This window comes from Balaenoptera acutorostrata, chromosome 11 (assembly GCF_949987535.1).
Source record: "Balaenoptera acutorostrata chromosome 11, mBalAcu1.1, whole genome shotgun sequence".
NCBI lineage: Eukaryota > Metazoa > Chordata > Mammalia > Artiodactyla > Balaenopteridae > Balaenoptera > Balaenoptera acutorostrata.
This window is the reverse complement of record NC_080074.1, coordinates 20028577-20049345: the sequence shown is the minus strand read 5'-3', so window position 1 is coordinate 20049345 and position 20769 is coordinate 20028577. Positions and strand designations below refer to the sequence as shown.

Below are 20769 nucleotides of genomic sequence, written 5' to 3'. Positions count from 1 at the left end.
GTTCAATGTAACTGAAAGGTCAAGCATTTATTTAATAAATTTATTGAATAAATGAATAATAACTTTCTTGGTGCAGGTACTACACAGAATCTTGGAAGCCTGTTTGGGTTAGAAGAAGGATGCTTTAAGTGGGGGTGGGGCACCTCTCAAAGAGTTTCATCAGCAGCAGAAATAACAAAGAGTACTGCAATTTCTATTCCTGCTTGTCAAGAAATGAGGTAGGCATTTAATTTAAGGCAGTCAGGATCTAGCACTGCTGCTCTGCCTCTGACAGTAAAGATGAGCCAAGGAAAAGACAAGCCAGAGAAAAGACTCTGTCATTACCCCCTGTCAGCCCCAGTGACCATTCACACAAACACAACACAGACCAACATGTACAAGTACACAGCACACATATATAAATTTTTGTATTTTCTTCTGCCTATGTGTCTAGTCAGCTCAAATGGGTCGACTCGTGTTTTGGCTCACATAACCAAACCAGACTCTTTGGCTCAGCTCTACCTGCAAACTTTCTGGCCTGCTTGGGTATAGTGAAGTGGTTTGAGTTTCTGAGAACAAATAATTAGGCTCTAGATGAAGGCCAGGGTTATACAAAACCCATTCGTTTCTGCCTCTGTGGGTTCTGTGACCCCGTGAAAAGGAGAAAGTTAGATTAGGACAGTGCTCAGCTACATGGACTTCATGAGATTTTTTTCCTTTTAGTGTTATCAGAACATGTGTTTAATTATTGTTTTTCTAGGCTTGATAAGCTTAGGGATTCATATCTTTAAATTACATCTCCCTTAATCAACCACATACAACATCTTGGATTCAGAGTTAGTGTTGGTGTGGACCAGAATGTTGACCTTGTCTTTTTTATTTAGTCTCATCCCTTGGGCTTCAAAGGTAAATGAAGTTTCAAACTAGGCATAAGAACATCATCAACTCAAAGAGGCTGAGAATGTATTTACTTATTTTATTAGATCTACTCCACCTTTTCTCTACATCTTTTTATGGGTTTTTTTTTTCTCTCACTTTGTAGCTATTTTTTCTTTATCAGGGACAGAGCATCTAGAAATTCTTCTCTAAGCCCTTTTCCAAATCATGAATCACCTGACTATAATTACTAACATATACCCTCTCAAATAACTTTCAGTGAACTGCGTGCATGTCCATTTACCCAGAGGCAACTACTAATATTATTTTTATAGAAATTACAGACATTTAATTTCCTAAGAAAAGCACAGCCTTGTCTGTTAAGCTTGAGGTAGGTAGGGAAGAAGGTAGGAAGCACCTTTCTCGTACTCAAGCTCAGAACTCATGTCCAGAGGAAACGAAACAGAAACCACCTTCCCAAATGGTGGAGCTTTTCATTTCCTAATTGGGAGCAGGAAGGGAGTGGTGGTCAGCTCAGTGGGCCAACTTTCTTTTTCCGATCTCATTTATCAGATGGTATTTTGGGATTCCGGGATTATCAGTATCACCTATGAGTTATTAATAGAATTGAAAGTTATTTGTATCAGTGAGGTGGGAGAAGACAGATGATAATAGGTATAGTTGCTCATATTATATGAGACAGGGAGATGAGGTCAGAGGAGGGTAAGAATAGTCCAAGGAATAAATAAAAGTTAACTAGATAGTCATTATTCCACTCCCAAATAAATTTTTTTGTAATCATAATTCCTTAAATTGAAAATAAGGATAAAACTCTTGTGAGAAATTGGTTTAAAACCCAATACTTGGGTATTAGATAGACGAGCTGGAGAGGTGTGTTTTGTCTTTCATTTTTGTGTTTATCTTCACCCTTTGCCTTTTCAAGCCACAGGCAAAAGCTCCACCATCCTTAGAGATTCTGGTTACTTACTAATTTGAATCATATTCTTTTAATTTCAAAGATATCAATTCCTTTTCAATCTAACACATTCTGGAGGTTGGTATGGAAAGTAAAGAGAAAGAAGGTGAGAAAACATCAGATTAAAAGGGTTTGGAAGTGAACCCTGGACATATTCCCTCATGGTACAAGTGCAGTGTTATAACTGTTCAATGGTGATTTAGTAACTGCTGAATTTTTAATTTCCATGGGCTTCTTCCTTTTTTTTTTTTCTTTGAAATGCCAGAGAATGTTGCTTGGGTCCTTCAACAACTGACTTGGTCTGATTCTCATGACACAACGTAGTAATCAGTCTGGGGTCTGTACTTTTCATTGGAACACTGAAAACTTACAGTTCAGCAAAGATTAGAAGGGTGATTCCACTGGAACTGCACTAACGTTGGTCATTAGCCACATGAAGACAGCCAGATCTTTCACCAGAAAGAAACACATGATGGGTTTTGGGTCCCTGTTGATGGGGTCACTCTCTTAATTATGGAAAACTTCTCAAAATAGCTTGATTGCATGGCCTTTTGACTTCTGTACAGCTTGGATGACAGACTTGTAGACCCTGAAGCTGATGGTGACAAAGAGGAGAGCCAGGATGATGTAAGAAGCCACAGTGATGATGCTGAAATCTCCAGGGTAAGTAGCACTATCAGTGTGGGGCAAGAACCAAGCTCAGCTTTCTTCACCTTGTGCCAGAAAATCAGATGGTGTATTGCAAAGGAGGCTACAGAGCAGGTTCCCAGGTAACTCCCTCCCGTGTCCCCTCCCCCTATCACTAGATGTGGAAGGTTGGGCCCCAGAGGACAAAGGGATTTAGATGGAATTGACTGGCTTCCAATGGCTCTACCATGGGCTTTTCCAAGGAGGGCAGGGGAGAAAGAGGGGAAATAAAATACTGTCGGCTCTCCCGAGTCCCTTCACTCCTTCTGGTTCGTGCTTATACTCTGACTACTAGTAATGTTTTGATATATAGCCTTCCAGACTTTCTCTATTATCTTATATGCTAACTGGAACTTTTCTTATTTAATATTTCACTTAAAAACCCCTTATCCCTTTGCATTTTTCCCCACTGAAAGGGTTCCCTAATTGTTTTCTTTTGTCTCTCTGCCCCTGCCCTAATCCCATTCCCCTGAGGTAGATTCTAGTAATGTTTTGATATATAACCTTCCAGACTTCCTCAATTATTTTATATGCTAACTGGAACCATGACTGTTTTCACTGGATGGGACCTTGGAGATCATCTTTCCATCTCTCCTTACCCCCTCCCACTAAACCTCCCCCCCCAACCACTGCAGGCTTCCAGAAGATACATAAGCTAAATGCCCGACCTGCAACACCACCTCAGCCAGCGATTGGCAGAACTTGGACTAGAACCCAGGTCTTTTCAGTCCTAGTTAAATGATCTTTCTGCTGCTTTCCACAACTTTAGTTTTTAGCCTGTTTCATGACCTAAAGAAGCAGTTTCTGTAAGATGGATTTAAGTGGTTTATGGCCAGATTTAGTTTACAAGGTGACCATTCATTTCCTGATGGAAAACAAGCAAACAGACAAACCAACAAATAACCTTCTAACCAAATAGAACTGGCTATGGTTCGTCTCCTCTGTTCCTCCTTTGGTCTCAGTGACTGGCCTACAGGCTCAGTGCTCTGCTTTCCTGGAGCAGCTTTCTTGTACTAAGATCATCCTTAGATCCATCTATCATACAGTCAGCTTTTGCTTCTTATTCTGTTTTCTTATTGGTCACTTGCTTTGGGCATAGGTACAGCTCTCCCTGCTTTCTCTTCAAGTGCTTCCAGAAAAACTGAACTTAAACCAGCCAGGCCATTCGAGTTGCTGATTTTCTGGGTATGTTCAAGGTGTTCCCCATAAAAACCAGGACTCTCCCCTGGTGTGGGACATCATGTTTCTTTTTCCGTACCTTCTGTACCTGAAATTTATAGCTTGACCAGTAAATTCTGACCCCCCTTAAACTGCTAGTCTTGACTTTTTCTTTACATTTTTAAACAGACCCCTCTCCAAGCTTTCTAAGTTCAACTCGAGCACACACATACATCTCCTTTTATAGATAGAAAATGCACACTTTCACAAAATAACACTAATAAAAACCTTGGTGTCTCACTCTACCTCCACCCTTCTTTCACCCCAATCACTCTCAGAACTTCTCAGTCACCTGGCCCACCTAGAAGTGCTAGGATCAATCTTCACACCAGGCCTAGATCTTTGGACTTTGTTCAAAGTCCATCATGTCTTCTGAGTTATAGTAAACATGCTTACTTTAACTGTAGTTCGATCTCTGACAGACAGAATTCATAGTGATCTTTGGATATGGGGATTCTTTTTTTTTTTTTGAACAAACTTGAGTCTTCAAGGAAGAACATGTCAGAGAGTGAATGCCAAAGAGACCCACTTTGCAAATATAATGTGCAGTTAATAGAATACAAGTGAGCTCTTCTGAGTTTGATGGTGGTGGTTGTTGCCTGGGGATCTCTTTCTTTCACCAAAGCCTCTGCCTGTTGTTGTTTCCCCTCACGTGGGCTTGTGCGTGTGCCGTGGGGGACGTTAAACAAGCACCGTCTTGTTTCATGTGATTTTGCAGAATAATGCTCTCGTGTTTACCTTTCATATCCACTTTAAGGATGGAATCTGTTTTACAACTGGGACTGCTGCTATGACAAATTCTGTAGCATTGCCTTCAGTTCAGGCACATGCCTCTGAAACCTTAATCACTAACAGATGCTGCTCTGAATTAAGAATTCCCCTCTCTGGCTACTCAGCCTGAGCAATGAGCTGCCTAACTTGGATCCTACAGGCTTCTTGAGAAACTCCACAGGCTGCCTTACTAGCACACTGGTAACATGCAGAAGATTGATATTTTCCAGGCCCAAGCAGGACTTTGAAATAATACCTAGCAGTTGTAGAGAGCTATTTATTTTCCCCTCCTCCTACAAGTGTTTTCACATACATGATCTCATTTTATCCTTCAAATAGTCCTTGGAGTTAAGTAGGGAAAGCAGTATTTTCCCCTAGGAACCTGAGGTCCAGAGATGTTAAGTAACTTGCTCAAGGTCACACATTAGCCTTGACTCCTAGTCTGGTGTTCCTTCCACTAAAATGACACTAGTATTTACTTTGTCCTGTGTCAAAATAATTCTAAAGTCTTTTCAGGTGCTGCATGAAACCAAACTGTCATTCTTACAGCTTGGATTTAATTAAATTTGTAACAGCTTTAGTGTTTTTGGGTTTTTTTCCCCCTAGTCCTTAAATCATAAGGCAGTGATTTTGTGTGCCTAAAAATTATTTGGGGAGATTGTTCAGTAGATCTTGGTTCAGTAGATCAAAGGTGCAGCCCCCCAAAGACAAAAAGACAAAGCAGGATTTGTCTGGAAAAAATGCCTTGGAGGGAGCAAGTGAAACCTCCAGGGTCTGAGTTTTCTGGAGAGGGAGAAGAGTAAGAATAAAGAGAAATTTATGGAAAGACGTGAAGTTAGGTGCTGCTTATGTTAAGGGCCAGCAGGGGAATCCCTAGTGGTGGGATTGCTAGAAAGGACTCTGGCGAAGAGGAATGGTTGATAAGATGTTTGCTCTGTGGTGCAGGCTATGATCCTTCCTTGTGGTCCCTATATATTCAGCAAAACTTGTGTTTTATGTGAATGGAGGCTTTTCTATGAGAATTAATGAAGAGGATGAGTTTTACTTCTGAATTGACATAATGGGGAACTGAGCAGAAGAGATCTTAAGAAGTTTGGATTTCTGCAGACTAGAATTTGAGGCTTAAATTCATTGCACCTTGCTACCTGTGGGATGGATATGACCAGGTGATATCTGGGTGAATACATGATAGTTAGCATGAAGACATTATAGAAAATATTATTATTTTTGGAATACTCTCATGGCTTTAGAAGAACTAGGACGTGATTAGAGATGTCATAAGAAAGGTGCACATCAAGAAAGTGAATGTGAACAAGGATGTTTGCAAACAGAGTAGGTGAAAGATTAAGAACCTTGAGATGCAGTTCCAGCTTCGGCCCATGTTGCAGAATGATTTTAACTAAGTTCTAGTGCCTTTGTTCCCTGTCCTATGCAATATGTAATGGTAGTTCACATGGACTTTTAATGCTTTTAATCTAACAGCCAGGGCCAAAAAGGGGAATTTTCTATATCTGGAAATCTTTAAGATCTTGAGAAAGACTTCTTAGTCTGAAGGAGCAGAGGATGGGGAGGTGCAACGCACAGAACCAAAACATTAATTTTCTTTTTTAAAAATAATTAATTAATTAATTATTAAAAAAATTTTTTTTGGCTGCGTAGGGTCTTTGTTGCTGAGCGCAGGCTTTCTCTAGTTGCAGAGAGCGGGGGCTACCCTTCGTTGCAGTGGCTTCTCTTGTTGGAGCACAGGCTCTAGGTGTGTGGGCTTCAGTAGTTGCAGCATGCAGGCTCAGTAGTTGTGGCTCACGGACTCCAGAGCGCAGGCTCAGTAGTTCTGGAGGATGGGCTTAGTTGCTCCACGGCATGTGGGATCTTCCCGGACCAGGGATCGAACCCATGTCCCCTGCATTGGCAGGCGGACACCCTGCACCACCAGGGAAGTCCCAGAGCATTAATTTTCAATTCAGAAAAGAACAGACATTTTACATGAATGTAAGGAGTAAAAATGTCCTCTTTGCAGAGAAATGTGAACCCAGATATGCTGCCTTAGAAATAAGGCCATGTCCTTATTCATGGTATGGATACTGGAGAGTCCCAATCTTCTTCACAATTTAGGGGCTGAGATGACAACAGGATTCGATAAGAACACTTATGTTGAATAATTTCAATCCTCTCGGTAACAAAGTGAATTAGTATCATCTGCTGAAAAATAAGGGTTTGGACTATAGAAGTCTGTGGGCTTCACAAGATGTACAGACTAGTTCTGGGAGAAGTAAACTAGGGAGGCAATGATAAATGAATGGCAAGGCTGCCTATGAGTGGCTAAGGTCAAAGAACCTCTAGTCTTATGCAAACTTTTCAAATAAAAGCTCACTCCACATTTTACTGTCACAAAATCCAAATCTTTTCGAGAATACTGCTCAAATGGGCTTCCCATTTTCCCCCTCCTTCCCCATCATGGGACCAGAAGGAGCAAGCAAAGAAAAGGCCATTATTCTTCTGGCTGCATTTTCAGCACTTATTCTTTCAATCAGCAAATATTTGTTGAGCAGCTACTAGTCTAGGTGTTCTGGGTCAGGTGGTAGGAATGCAACTGCAGACAAAACAGACCTCTCCTCATGAACTTATTTTGTAATCATTTTAACTCCTTGGATTAAAATACTGCCTTTGAAGTTTATGCTGCATATAAAAATACCACCCCTTCTCTTTCTTGTTGCTATTATTTACCAAATAACCCATTTGTTGAAGGTTTTGATGCTTGTTCTTTGAGTCTGGGTTATGGGTGTGAGGAGAGCTGAGGATTCGTAGAGCTGTCTCTCCACTTTTCAGATGAAAGAGATCATGCTCTGAATCTCTTTTTTTGTAAGCCATTTGCTATCACTGAAAAGATTGACTGGTTATCACAGTCTTGCTCTGGGACACCTTAACCTATTCAGCAAAGATAACAATTGAATATGATGGCCATACCCTTGGTTTGATCCTTGCCTTGAGGCTGAGTTTTAACCAGCATTTATTGCTCAATCATGTATTTTACCATTTGGGATCAAGAAGCAGTTGCTTTCTCTAATCCTGTAAGTCCTCAAATTCCTGGACATATTCCCTTTTATTCCTGCTTGCACTGTGGTCAATTCTTTTCTGAGCTCATCTCTTTCTTGTAATACCTTGCTGTATTAATTTGCTAGGGCTGATGTAACAAAATACCACAAACTGCGTGACTTAACAGGAATTTACCAACTCACAGTACTGGAGGCTTTTCCTGCTCATTATTTTGGTAAAAATATATTGCATTTTATGAAGCAAATATTAAATGTTCCTATATAAACTTTGGCTAGAAGATATTGTATTACGGCTCATTACATTGAGCCCTAATCCAATATGACTGGCGTTCTTATATACGACGAGGAGCTTAGGACATAGCCATGCACAGAGGGAAGACCATGTGAAAGCACAGGCAGAAAATAGCCATTTACCAGACAAAAAGAGAGGCCTCAGAAGAAACCAACTCTGCCAATACCTTCCTTGATCTTGGACTTCCAAACTCCAGAATCGTGGGAAAATAAATTTCTGTTGTTTAAGCCACACAGTCTGAGGTCCTTTGTTATGGGAGCCCTACCAAACTGATATAGGATCCTGGTTGCAACTTTCTGCTTGGCTTCTTATGTTCTCAGCTCCATATTATTTACAAATGAGCAAATTCCTGGAGGTTAATTGCATTGCTGAATGTTGGGTTCATCTTAATATATTTCCATTCCCTCTGAAGATCTTGGATTCTCAAGTCTTAGTTGTCTTGTTGAATTCCAGGTTTTTTCCTTTAGTCCTGTGAGACCACAGAAAGTTCTGTTCAGCTTCTAGCCTCATAGCCGCCCCTGCCCATTTCTGCTCAATTCTCAGATGCTAGACTCTACGCTGCTTGTGAATCAGCAAATGCATTCAGGGGAAGAGTGGAGCAGAATTTGGGGCTTATCTCAACATACTTCTTGGTTCTTGGAGAGCTTTACCTCTCAAGTCCTGGCTGCCTTGATCGTTTCTTATGCTTTCAAACAGATGTAGTTTTTACTTTATCCAACTTTTCTAGGTTTTTGTTTGTTTGCTTTTGTAGGGAGGTTTGGTTTGATATAAATATGTCTATCAAAGCCATAACTGGAATAATTTTTATATTAATTTTTAACTTAGGCATTTTATTAAATTCTCTTATTGTCTGTAATAGATTTAAAAAAAAATTTTTATTTTATTGAAGTATAGTTGATTTACAATGTTGTGTTAGTTTCTGGTGTACAGCAAAGTGATTCAGGTATACATATATACATTCTTTTTCATATTCTTTTCCATTGTGATTTATCATAGGATATTGAATATAGTTCCCTGTGCTATACAGTAGGACCTTATTGTTTATCCATTTTATATATAATAGTTTGCATCTTGTAATAGCTTTTTGATTGGACCTTGTTTGCGTCCCTTCAAAATTTATTTGTTGAAACCTAATCTCTAATGTGATGGTATTTGAAGGTAGGGATTTGGGGTGTTGATTATGTCATGAGGGTGGAGCTCTCATGAATGGGATTACTGTAGTAAAGAAGACCCCAGGGAGCTCCCTCACCTATTCTGCCATAGGGAGACACAGTGAAAGGATGGCCATCTATAAACCAGGAAGCAGGCCCTTACTGGACACCAAATCTGTCAGCACCTTTATCTTGGAACTGCCAGCCTTCAGAACTGTGAGAAATAAATTTATGTTGTTTATAAGCCACCCAGTGTATGATATTCTGCTAGAGCAACCCTAACTAAGACAGTAAGTATCGTATCTTAGTCTTCCAGCATTGAATATTGTTGTGAAGTATGAAGCCACTCTAATTTTTCTCTTTGTATTAGGTATGAGAAAGAATGTGATACTGTAACAAAGTATAAGATACAATGATTGAAATAAGATTGAACTTTATATCTCTCTCATCTATCAATCTGGCTGGTCTAAGGTATCAGAGCAACTGCTGCATAGTTAGCCAGGGAGCAGTTTATTCTGTCTTGTTGCTCCACTGTCCCCGGGCGCATTATTCTCACCCCCAAGATTAAAGGTGGGATGCTGGCACATCTACATTCCAGCTTGCAAAAGAGGCAGAGGGGCAAAATTCAGAGAAAGCAGCTTTTCTTTAAATTTTGGAGGATTTTGCACACTTCACTTTAGTGTGTATCCAATTGTCCAGAACATACTCATATGGCCACCCTAACTAACTGCAAAGAAAGTTAGGAGATGCAGTGTCTAGCTGGGTGGTTATACAGCCAGAAATAAGAGGAAATTTAGGGGTAACAAATAGGAATGTGTCTCAAATTGTAGGTTACTGAATCATTTTGCCTGCATGCCCAAAGTTTTTTGTTTTGTTTTTTTCATCTTTGAGGTCCAGTGCTATCACTAGGATATGTTTTAGTGTAGATCGTATTGCATGAAGGGTTTTTTTTGCAGGGGGGTGTTACAGATTGCTAGTTCAAGTTACAGATTTAAGTCTTCTAGGTTTTTCAAAATTACGTCTTTAAATTATTTTTTTCTTCTTTTCATTTTGTGTTGATTTTGTTTTTGTCTCTAATTCACATCTATGACTTTGTTTGCTTTTCTCTATCCTGTTCTTCTATCCTTTATTGTGATTTTGATGATGGCTCTTTGTGCTGCTTAATGTATCCTGATTTCTTGATGGATTTTTTTTCATTTATTTTTTAAGTCTGCCAGCTTGTGTTTCATCTCCTCCAGTTCTCTGCTTTAAGCTCTTTGATTCATTAGGTGCCTTATATTTATGACCATATATTTGGTCATCATTTTTATCTGAACAGTAGCCATATTTTTCTGGTGTGTGTTCATCACCTGCCATGTATTTTTCCCACATTTTTCTTCCTTTTCCTGAAATAACTTTGCATACATACTTGGCTGGTTCTTTTTTGCTTATTACTTTTGTGAATGAGGTGAATTCTTCCAGTTATTTTTGAGAGGTTTCTTCAGGGAAGAGACTAGAGCAGTGTTCCAGGCAAGCAGTAACTTTCTTTGGTTCACAGCAAAGCTCTTTATGGCTCAGCAGTGCGTGTATGTGTGTGTATACTGTTTTAACCTTCATTTCTCCCCAGTGCAAAGAAATCAGCAGTTTCTGGACTGCTCACAATTCAAGATCTATTTCCTTCAACCTTCCTCAAGGACATATTGCTTCTCTCAAAAATGTGTGTTTCCTTGTTCATTTCTACCTCCTCTGCCCATTCTATGGGGTTTGGAGAAGCTTCCTCTAAAGACCAGGCCTCCTGTTCCCATTGTTCCAGACAAGACTTGTGGTGTTGCCCCTTATGTTGTGCCCTGTGCCTTGTTAACTGTGCTCTGCCTGATTTGTTTGAGATCCTCTCCCACAGCTGTCTCTTTAGGCATTTCCCTGCATCCCTGTTTGACTTTCCCTACATTTGGTAGCTCCTTCTCAAATATTATAGTTCAAAGTTACTGGTATCTCCTAGCTTTACCAAAGATCACCTCTCTCTCTTTTTCATTGCTGCTTTGATTTCTAAAAAAATGTGGGTAGAGCCATTTTTTCTCTGGCATTTTATAATCAGGTACCATGAATATCCATTTAGAGGACTCCATTATTGTTTTGTTAGGATTAACTCCCTTAAATGGTACATTTACAAAATTTCAAGAATTCCAATCTGTTTTTCAAAAAAGTTATACAAATCTATACTACTCTTCCACTAGTACAGTCTGTTTTCCTGTACCCTTACTAATACATATATAGAGATTTGCCTATTTGATATTCTAACATGGTATGCCCCTTAAGTTGCACTTTTCATTATTACATGGCAAATAATTATACCTTCTTTTGAGAATTTTCTATTATTGTCTGTTAGTGATTTTTGCTTTCTTTTGGTGCCATTGTCAACTTCCTATGGATTAATACGAGCTTTTTCTTAAAGGTGTATTTTTCTCAGTTAGTCATTTGCATGTTTTAGTTTTATTTTCAATGTACTATTTTGCCAAATAAAAATATATTTATAAGAATAAATATAAAGCAAGTTTAATATTTTCCTGTATACCTTGGGTATCATTTTCTTTACCACACCAAGATTATATATTCACATATATATTTCTTTAGTGGTATAGATCTTGTTTTTCTATTTAAATCTCAAATAAGTCTGGAATTTGTTTTGAATTGAGTATGAATATTAATGTAGCTTATTTTCCCCACAACTGATAGTCAAGTACTCCATCACCATTTATAGACTAATTTATTTTTCTCACTGATTTAAGATGCCACTATTAACAAATTAATCTTATGCTTATGAAGAAATGGTTCTAAACTCTAAATTTTCTTCCACTGCTTACTTGTTTTTATGGAAGTACTACAATATTTTAATTATTATTTTATATATTAATATATTTTACTGTCTAGTAGGACAAAGTCCTATCATTACTATAATTTCTGAAATCTCCCACTTAGTTTCATCTACTATTCTTCCAGATGAACTTCAGAATCATTTGTTGCGTTTCCAAAAATAAATCCTCAAACCCACTGGGATTGCACTGAGTTTATTTATTTATTTGGGAAGAATTGACATCTTGATAATATTAAGTCTTCTGAGCCAGTAACATGATATAGTTCTCCATTTAGACAAGCTTTCTTTTATGTTCTTCAATAACAATATTGTGGTTTTATTCACAGAGATTCTGCACATTTCTCTTGAGTTTAACTCTTAGGTGATATGTGTTTTGCTATTAGGAACTCAATTTATTTTCTAATTTATTGTTGCTGGAATGTAGGAAAATATTGAGCATTATTTATTTTGTAATTACTGCTCTACTAATCTTTCTTATAAATCCTAGTTGCTTTTCAGATTATTTTGTTGAGTTTTATACGTACCCAATGATGTCATCTGTAAGTAATGTTACTTTTTCTTCCTCTTTCCAGTATTCGTACTTTTAAATTTGCTTTCTTTCCCAATTGCATTGGCAAAGTTTTCCAAAATTGGCAGGCATATTTTACTTGTTCTTGATTATAATAAGAATGCTTCTATTTTACTGTTAAAGTGACTTTTTTTTTTTTTTGGTAGAGAATGAGTAATTGGGTCTATTAAAAATATTTTGATTTTCCCATCTAACAATCACTGTCTTTTAATTGGTATGTAAATCATTTACCATTAATGTAACTATTGGTTGTATTTAAGTCTCCTTTATATTATTTGTTTTTTTGCTTGTCCCCTCTAGTTTTGTTCCTTTTTCCTTTTCCTACCTTCTTTTTTTTTTTTTTTTTGGTAATCCATTTTAATTTGTTGACTTGCTATATCTCTTTGTATTTTTTTAGTGCTTGTTTTAGAGATTATGATATACATAACTAAGTTAATACCTTTTTAATTCAAGCAAAATGCAGAAGCAAAATTTGGAGCCACAGAGTGTTTTGGGCAAAAGAGTTAAATTAATCTAATTGTATTTTAACAAGATAACTTTGTTGCTCTCTTGAGAATAGACTCTAGGAGTATAAAGGCTAAAGTAGGGAGACTTGCCAATATAGGGGAAATATAAGGAAATAAGTTTAAGGAGTTTCCTCTTATTATGATTTTGCTGAGAGTTTTTTATCAAGAAAGTGTTAATTTTGTCAAATGCTTTTTCTGCTTCTATCGAGGAAATTATTGAGGAAATCATTTTATTCTGTTAATGTGGTGAATTGTATTGGTTTATTTTTCAATGCAACTAACCTTGCATTCCTGGGATAAAACCCTCTTAGTCATGAGGTATTATCCTCGTTATGACTTTCATAACGACAGTGAAAGCACAGAGTCCTAACCATTGGACCACCAGGGAATTCCCTCTTTATTAATTTTTGATTTAGTATGACTTAATCCTTCTAAACTCATTGATACTTGTTTATGCCCAATATATGATCTATACTGATGAATGTACCATGAGTACTTAAAATATTCTGTAGTTGTTTGGGTATGGTGTTCTATAAATGTCAGATCATGCTGGCTGGTAAAGACGTTTCAGTTATCTATGGCTATGCAACATATGTCCCCCATATTTAGTGGCTTAAAACAACAACATTTACTTGGCTCAAATTCTGCTGTTTCAGCAAGGCTTAGTGGGAACAGTTTACTATGTCCCACCCAGCATCAGCTCGGACATCTCAAAGGCAGGTTCCACTCAGTATCAGCTAGTTGGGGCTGGGTTGGAAGCTGGAAGCTGGAATCATCTTAAGCTACTTAGGCAACTCTCTCTATTTTAATGTGGTCTCATTATGTGGCCTCTGCAGCATGGTGGCTCAGGGAAGCTGTTGGTTTAAAGCACTCAAGTTGCATGTTATGAGAGAGGGAGAAAACCAGGTAGAAGGTATATTGCCTTTTTTGACTTAAGCCTTGGAAGTCATACAGCTTACTTCTGCCATGTTCTATTTGTAGTGGCAGTCACAGAATACTGTCTATCCAGTCAAGAAGAGAGGCAATAGACTCCAACTCTTGATGGGGGTGTGACGAGGTTCTGGAAGAGCATGTGAGGCTGTAAATACTGCTGAGGACATTTTTGGAAAATAAAACTTGTCACAGTATTGTTCAAATCTTTTTCTTATAATACCAGCTTCTTTCTTTTTTTGCTCTATTGATAACTGAGAAGAGGGCTAATATCTTAAACTATGAGTGTAGACTTACACATTCCTTCATTTTGTTCTGCTAGTTTTTGCTTCATTTCTTTTGCAACTTTGCTGTTGGTTGCATACACATTTTAAATTATGTCTCCCTGATGAATTGTTCTACATATCTTATAAACCCCACAGGAAACTATTATCTTTGCTTTAAATAGTCAAATATTTAGAGAAATTGAGAAATTAGAAAGTCATTTATATTTGCCCATATATTTTTTGGCACTCTTCATTCCTCGCAGATCTAAATTTCTGTCTGATATTTTCCTCAAGCCTGATGTGCAGGTCTACTATTTATGAATTTTCTCAGATTTTATTTGACTATGTCTTTATTTTGCCTCCAATTTCAAAGCATATTTTTTCTGGATGTAGAATTCTAGGTCAATGATGTTTTCCTTTCAGTGCTTTAAAGGTGTCATTTCATTGTCATCTGGTTGCACTATTTCTTTTTTTAACTAATTAATTTATTTTTTGGCTGCGTTGGGTCTTCGTTGCTGCACGTGGGCTTTCTCTAGTTGCGGAGAGCGGGGGCTACTCTTCGTTGTGGTGTGTGGGCTTCTCATTGTGGTGGCTTCTCTTTGTTGCAGAGCACAGGCTCTAGGCACGTGGGCTTCAGTAGTTGTGGCATGTGGTCTCAGTAGTTGTGGCTTGTGGGCTCTAGAGCGCAGGCTCACTAGTTGTGGTGCACAGGCTTAGCTGCTACATGGCATGTGGGATCTTCCCGGACTAGGGCTTGAACCCGTGTCCCTTGCATTGGTAGGTGGATTCTTAACCACTGAGCCACCAGGGAAGTCCCTGGTTGCACTATTTCTAATGAGAAGTGAGCAATCATTCTTTTTCATCTGTATGTAATGTACCTTTTTTCTCTGGTCCCTTTACATATTTTCACTTACTTTTTAGTTTTCAGCAATTTGACTGTGATGTGCCTAGGTGTGGTTTTTCTTAGGTTTATCTGGCTAGAGTTAGTTGAGCTTCTTGAAGAATTTGTGGCCATTGTTTCTTTAATTTTTTTTTCTCCAATATCTTTTCCCTTTCCTTCTAGAATTCCAATTACATATTTGTTAGATAACTTGATATCGTTCCACAGGCCACTGAGGCTGTATTCATTTTTTTAGTCTTATTTTCTTTTTTGTGAGCTTTGGTTTAGATATATTTTCTTTTGTCTAATCTCCAAAACTAATCTTTCCCCTGCAATGAATAGTCTGTGGTTAAGCCTATGCAGTGAATTTTTCATTTCAGATACATTTTTTTGAGTTCTAGAATGTCCATTCCGTTTTTCTCCCTAATTTTTATTTCTCTTTTTAGATTCTACATCTATTCACTCAGCACTTGAACATATTTATAATACAGTATTCCCTTGGTATCCACAGGGGATTGGTTCCACTGTAGATACCAAAATCCACAGATGCTCAAGTCCTATAGTAAGCCCTCTGTATCTGCAAGTTTTGTATCCACGGATTCAACCAACTGCAGACTGTAAACATAGTACATGATGCACAGTTGATTGAATCCGTGGATGCAGAACAGACGGGTGTGAAGGCCGACTGTATATTTATTGAAAAAGTTTGTGTATAGGTGGACTCATGCAGTTCAAAGCCCTGTTGTTCAAGGGTCAACTGTTGCTATCGTAAAGTCCTTGTCATTTAATTCCAACATTAGTGCAGTCTCTGGGTTTCTACTGACTTTTTCTTTCTGGTTTTGGGTTTTAATAAGTTTTTCCTGCTTCTTCATCAGTTTGGTAATTTTTTGTTGTATGCTAGACATTTTTGCTGCAAAGTTGTTGAAAATCTGGCGAGAGTATGTTTGAGATTATGTCTTCCATTAAACAGTGTTGAGGTTTGTTTTGGCTGACAGGAAATTTACTCAATCAGCTTGATCCTACTTGATTTTAAGCTTTCTTTGTGAGAGTCTAGAATAGTCCTTAATCTAGTGATAGAATAAGTCTTCACTTAACATCTGTCCATTCTAGGGTTGCAACTAAATGCCTGGGGTATTCAGGCAAGTCTCTTCATTTGGCTTGTGAAAATAGGAACATCTCTCAGTATTGTAAGAGCTTTGGAATCTGCATTAATCTCATGGCCCTGAAGTAGCTGTTTCCTATAAGACCCTTTGGAGTCTTGCTCTGTGCATGCACAACTTAGTATTCATCCAGAGACTAAAAGGGATCTCTGTGCACATATAAGGGGTTAGTCTATATAGCTCTCTCTTCTTTGGTACCTTTGCTCACAAATTTCACTTTGCTGTCTACGTGTCAAGATTTCTCCTCTTTATTTGTGATCCACTCTCTGTGCTGCTATTTGTATTGATAAAGTGTTCCTAGGCAGAAAGCCAGAGAGATATAATGTTCACCTCATGCATTTTTGCTCTCTCAAGAACAACACTTGTATTGTTTTGTCTAATGCCTAAAGCAGTTTCTTCACTTATTTTTGTTCAATTTTTTATTGAAGTATAATTGACATATTAATTGCAGGTGTACAACATAATGATTCAATATTTGTATATGTTGCATAATTATTTGTGTTCAATTTTTGAATTGTTTATTGTGGGAGGATAAATATTGATATGATACTAATTACTTCATCATAATGAGAACTATATGTCTAAACATGTCAAATTTGAGATGTCTATAAGGTAACCAGATAGCAAAGTGTGGTAGGCTGTTGAATACATGAAATTGGAGTTCAAGGATGAGGTCCACGCTGGAGACATAAATTTGGTATTCATTAGCATAAATAATATATATAAAGTTTTGAAGTGGATGATATCTCCTAACGAGTTGGTATAGATTGAGAGGAAATATGAGGACTGAGCCTTTGGGCAGTTTTAAAATATCAGGGAGATGAGGAAGAATCAACAAATTCAGAAACATCAAGTGGGTAGGAGCAAAACTAGTGTCATGTGATGACCTAGAAGCCAAGTGAAGATGTTTCAAGGAAGAGGTAATGATTGACTGTGTCAACTTGTGCTAATTAGTTAAGTAAGGTAAGAATGTAAACTGATCATTGGATTTATCAAACACTGGTGTCATAATGACCTTGACACCAGCAGTTCCAGTGGAGTGGTGGGGATGAAAACCTAACTGGAGTGAATTCAAATCAGAATGGGGGGAGGGGGGATTGGAGGTAGAGAGTATGGAGACCTTATAAAATTATGAATATAAAGATTATGTGGAGGGAGATGCAAGAGGGAAGAGATATGGGAACATATGTATATGTATAACTGATTCACTTTGTTATAAAGCAGAAACTGACACACCATTGTAAAGCAATTATATTCTAATAAAGATGTTAAAAAAAAGAAGATTATGTGGAAAGGAATGTAAATATAGATAATAAGAAATATAATACAGTAATTATTTGTCTTTGAATGCTTGATAGAACTTTTCTTGGAAACCATTGGACCTGAACTGATGGAGGGATAATTCCAGGCATGTTCCGGTAAATGTTCAATAACTGGCTCTCTGAAAAGAAAAAGCCCTGATTTGTAGCCTTTGCCAATTTCTGTGATGAAAATACTCCCATCATGGGATATTTCAAGCTACTAATGTAATGTCACTGAACACAGAGTTGGGAAGACATCCATCCATCCACTCTCAAGAGGTCAGCATATCACTGAGTATCTGGTCATCTTTTCCAGTTTATTGTATTATTATTGCTTTATTGAGATTTTTATTTTACGTATTCTTGGATTAGCTTTAACAATTTATATTTTCCTGAAAAATTATCCACTTCATTTATCTTAGGTTGTTTCAAAGGAGAAAACATGACAAGTGCTGTGAACTACTTAGGAATCACAAATGTACAAAGTTTTGTTTACTCCCTTCATTTGGGTGAAAATAAAGTAATTATAACACAGTATAATATAAAAGAAATCCTTGCTGAAAGCAGAAATATGGTGGTCCACTTTCATCACTCTTCTGTCAAAAACAAACTATATGTTATACAAGAAGTATGAATATAGAATTGTCTTCTAATGTATTGATTATGAGATATACACACAAGATGGAATAGGACCTTCTACATTTAAAAGTCTGCTTGAGCAGAAGAAAGACTAAATTGAAAACATTGCAAAAAACCTTGTGGCATCCTTCCTAGGAGATTTCTTCAAGTATATCCTACTGAATTTTTCATTTGTCCTATCATATTTTTAATTTCTAAGAATTTTTTTCTATCATCTTGTTTTTGTTTATGGTTACAACATCTTACCTTATGGAAGATATTAATTTATTTTTGAAGTTTTCTTGTATTTCCACTATTGAACCTGTTCCTCCAAATTTCTCCATCTGCCTTTTGGTTTGCTTTTGTTTTTCCCTTAACTGTTATAGTCTTTCCTCAAATGTCTGTTGAACTTGGTAGTCCCATCATATTTAAGAGCTAAGAGGCTCTGTATCTGTGTGTTTGTGTGTAGGTTTTAAATGGTGTGCGTCATGGTTGGGTGATAGAAAAGGGCTATTTCTTTGGGAGAATCAAAAATCATGTATAGATATATGATTTTTTTCCCCCAGTGCATCAATTTCTCCAGAGCAAAATTCTTTAATTCACTACCAGACAGTTGTAAAATCTTGGCTACCAGTATTCTGGGAACCAAGTTATGAATGGGAGCTCCCACATTTCACTGTTCAGTATGTTCTTTCCATTATTTTCCCTTTTTTATTTTCTTTTAGTAACACAGCTTACCTCAATTCTCAATGAGCCTGGTGTTCCTAAGTCCAGGGTCTATTTCAGTATGTAAGAGAAGAAAGCCTTCAAACTTCTGCCAAGGTTGGGGAAAAATAGTCATTCAACTGGTGGAGTGAGCTGGTGGCCCAGGAATCCTACTGCTTCTTGTTCCGACTTTTCAATCAGTTCACCCACATTTAGCTCCACCAATACATTCACTTTCTGGGATACCTGAGGAATCCAGTTACTAAGACTCTCTTGGATTCTGCAGCCCAAATTATTTTAGTTCTGGGCTTCCTTCATGGGCAGTTTGGTTTCAGTTTTCTCTGGTCTGCTAGTCAGTTCTACTTGTCCATCTGCTTTCTTGTTTCCAAGTTCATGTTGCTTTCATCTCCTTTGCTATTCTCTATATCTGTGAGTTTTTTTATCTTAAACTCCTTTAATCCCATTTTAGTGAGGTTTCAGGAGGAGTGAGTCAAGATTAACACCAAGTTCTGTCTTCTCTGTTCAACGTTATTTTGCCTAGCTTGAGTTTTATTCTTATATAGAACTACCTTTCGCTCTCTCTGATTTCAGAGCCCTTTCAACCTTAGACATGTCTTTTTAGCACAGAAAATATTTCTCCTGTTATATCACTGATTACAGTGTATGTTCTGTGTTTTCAAGCCATTTTCTTTGAGATCTATCTCTGAGATTACCTTCCCTGTGAACCAAATCTGAGTGACCTTCCCCAACAGAGCCAATCTGTACATTCTCTATATTTCCATAGCACTTTAAATAATCCTGTGTAATAACACCCATCACAGTGTTTTGCCAAATAATTTTTGTTTTATATTTCTCCCCTGACTGTAAATCCCTTGAGGCACATTTTATGCAGTCAATATATGTAGTGGAATGAACAAGTGAAACAGAGTGTGGTTTAGAGAGATTACTGAGTAGATGAAGAAGCACAAAGAAGAAATGAAGAAAAAAATTTGTAAAATTGGGAAAATTTGTCACAGTAAATTGAAGACTTTTAAAGTCACAATCTAAGGTTTATTGAGAGGTAGGGCAGAAAGTGGCATGAAAAGAGTTCAGGAGCATTTATCAGAGGTGAATGAGGGAAAGGCTTTTACTGAGTAAAAGGAACATGTGCATTGCATTGTGGGGGAAAAACCAGTAAATGACCTTAGATGGGAAAACAGTCCTGTAAACAGCATACCAGTGAATTCTTCTTTGATTCATTCCATTCTAAACTGAGCCTCAAAAATTCTTCCTGCTGTTTACTATCTCTTTTAGGAGCTATGATTTAACATGAGACCTGGTGGTATGGGCAGCATTGAATGAAGCTGTCTGTTACTGAGCACGACTGAGGATGGATGGACAGGGATTTCCTGTATTTCTATATTGATAAAGTAATTTGGTGTCTGCAATTCTATATAATATGTTGGGTGATGGTTAGAGAAGGGGGTTTAAATGAGATATTCTCTAGGGTTCCAACCTTGGTTCATAGTGCTTGCAGTGATAACAAAGAAAAAGCTTATTAGCAATTACCTACCAGATTTAAAAGTTTAGTGCTTGTACTTGAAGTATAGGAGAGGATGAGTCTATATAAAATTTCAATGAAAAAAACATGTTTGGCCTATATCATATGAATTGACTGTATTGGTTGACCCAAATTTCCTTGAGAAAAGCAGATTTGGCCTTGATCTGTTAGTCAACATCTCTTGACCTTTTTAGTACCAAAGGGCCTCTTTGCCATCTGGTGGAATTTAAATGAATAAAATAAGATACACTGAATTACAAAGAGAACATTATATTTATATACAGTTATCAAAGTATTAAATTCATGGCATCAACGTATATGTACTTTATTAACACATGAAATTATAAAACAATGCATTTAAAATATAGCTAAGTTAAAGTTAATTTTTATTTATTGAAGACAGTATTAGTATAAAGGCTTTTGTTGCTTAGCTTAAATGAG

General features: G+C 37.4%; 1 pseudogene; it reads right to left on the bottom strand.

The window, feature by feature from the left end:
• Window positions 1-1953: 1953 nt before the first annotated feature.
• LOC114238046 (reticulon-3-like) lies at window positions 1954-4481 on the bottom strand (annotated as a pseudogene).
• Between the last annotated feature and the right edge of the window lie 16288 nt (window positions 4482-20769).